This window comes from Poromitra crassiceps (assembly GCF_964638095.1).
Source record: "Poromitra crassiceps genome assembly, chromosome: 25".
NCBI lineage: Eukaryota > Metazoa > Chordata > Actinopteri > Beryciformes > Melamphaidae > Poromitra > Poromitra crassiceps.
The window spans coordinates 847,501-850,000 of NC_139649.1; the positions used below are offsets into that span (position 1 = coordinate 847,501).

General features: G+C 46.7%; 1 protein-coding gene across 1 annotated transcript in view; it reads left to right on the top strand.

The window, feature by feature from the left end:
* Positions 1-2,500, top strand: part of lamb3 (laminin subunit beta 3) — a gene marked incomplete at its 5' end in the record, with an annotated part of 29,597 nt that overhangs the window by 529 nt on the left and 26,568 nt on the right. The window lies entirely within an intron of this gene.

Here is a 2,500-nt window from a genome sequence, read left to right on the forward strand (position 1 = left end):
GAGAACTCCTGACCCTGACCCTACTATAGAATAGGTGTGGGTCACCCTGCCTTAAATAACTCCTGACCCTGACCCTACTATAGAATAGGTGTGGGTCACCCTACCTTAAAGAGCTGCTGACCCTGACCCTACTATAGAATAGGTGTGGTGAGAACTCCTGACCCTGACCCTACTATAGAATAGGTGTGGGTCACCCTGCCTTAAATAACTCCTGACCCTGACCCTACTATAGAATAGGTGTGGGTCACCCTGCCTTAAATAACTCCTGACCCTGACCCTACTATAGAATAGGTGTGGGTCACCCTACCTTAAAGAGCTGCTGACCCTGACCCTACTATAGAATAGGTGTGGTGCGTCACCCTACCTTAAAGAGCTGCTGACCCTGACCCTACTATAGAATAGGTGTGGTGGGTCACCCTACCTTAAAGAGCTGCTGACCCTGACCCTACTATAGAATAGGTGTGGGTCACCCTACCTTAAAGAGCTGCTGACCCTGACCCTACTATAGAATAGGTGTGGGTCACCCTACCTTAAAGAGCTGCTGACCCTGACTCTACTATAGAATAGGTGTGGGTCACCCTGCCTTAAAGAACTCCTGACCCTGACCCTACTATAGAATAGGTGTGGTGCGTCACCCTACCTTAAAGAACTCCTGACCCTGACCCTACTATAGAATAGGTGTGGGTCACCCTACCTTAAAGAGCTGCTGACCCTGACCCTACTATAGAATAGGTGTGGGTCACCCTACCTTAAAGAGCTGCTGACCCTGACCCTACTATAGAATAGGTGTGGTGCGTCACCCTACCTTAAAGAACTCCTGACCCTGACCCTACTATAGAATAGGTGTGGTGCGTCACCCTACCTTAAAGAACTCCTGACCCTGACCCTACTATAGAATAGGTGTGGTGGGTCACCCTACCTTAAAGAGCTGCTGACCCTGACCCTACTATAGAATAGGTGTGGTGCGTCACCCTACCTTAAAGAGCTGCTGACCCTGACCCTACTATAGAATAGGTGTGGGTCACCCTACCTTAAAGAACTCCTGACCCTGACCCTACTATAGAATATGTGTGGGTCACCCTACCTTAAAGAACTCCTGACCCTGACCCTACTATAGAATAGGTGTGGGTCACCCTACCTTAAAGAGCTGCTGACCCTGACCCTACTATAGAATAGGTGTGGGTCACCCTACCTTAAAGAGCTGCTGACCCTGACCCTACTATAGAATAGGTGTGGTGCGTCACCCTACCTTAAAGAACTCCTGACCCTGACCCTACTATAGAATAGGTGTGGTGCGTCACCCTACCTTAAAGAGCTGCTGACCCTGACCCTACTATAGAATAGGTGTGGGTCACCCTACCTTAAAGAACTCCTGACCCTGACCCTACTATAGAATATGTGTGGGTCACCCTACCTTAAAGAACTCCTGACCCTGACCCTACTATAGAATAGGTGTGGGTCACCCTACCTTAAAGAACTCCTGACCCTGACCCTACTATAGAATAGGTGTGGGTCACCCTACCTTAAAGAACTCCTGACCCTGACCCTACTATAGAATAGGTGTGGGTCACCCTACCTTAAAGAACTCCTGACCCTGACCCTACTATAGAATAGGTGTGGTGGGTCACCCTACCTTAAAGAGCTGCTGACCCTGACCCTACTATAGAATAGGTGTGGTGCGTCACCCTACCTTAAATAACTCCTGACCCTGACCCTACTATAGAATATGTGTGGTGGGTCACCCTGTCTTAAAGAGCTGCTGACCCTGACCCTACTATAGAATAGGTGTGGTGGGTCACCCTGTCTTAAAGAGCTGCTGACCCTGACCCTAAAAGACTCATCAGTATGGGTTTGGAGGATGAGGAGCACTTTTCCAGGGTCATTTTCTTACTAGTGAGTGATCAGCTTTTTCAAGGTGTTGATGTTTGGCTTGTGGAAAAATGCACTTCTGTTCAAGTTCAATTGCACTGGAAACAAGTGGAATGAATAAGATGTTTAAGTTTATTGGACTTGGGGTGAAAATATTGAATATCCCGATACACAATATTGAATATCATCATCATACTTTTGGTTTGATCTAGGTAGGTAAATATTGCTATCGGTATCGGCCTTCAACACCCATATTAATCGAGTAAAAACATCGTATTGTATGATGAGTGTCAGTGTGACTTGTATGATGAGTGTCAGTGTGACTTGTATGATGAGTGTCAGTGTGACTTGTATGATGAGTGTCAGTGTGACTTGTATGATGAGTGTCAGTGTGACTTGTATGATGAGTGTCAGTGTGACTTGTATGATGAGTGTCAGTGTGACTTGTATGATGAGTGTCAGTGTGACTTGTATGATTGATGAGTGTCAGTGTGACTTGTATGATGAGTGTCAGTGTGGCTTGTATGATTGATGAGTGTCAGTGTGACTTGTATGATGAGTGTCAGTGTGTCTTGTATGCTGAGTGTCAGTGTGACTTGTATGCTGAGTGTCAGTGTGTCTTGTATGCTGA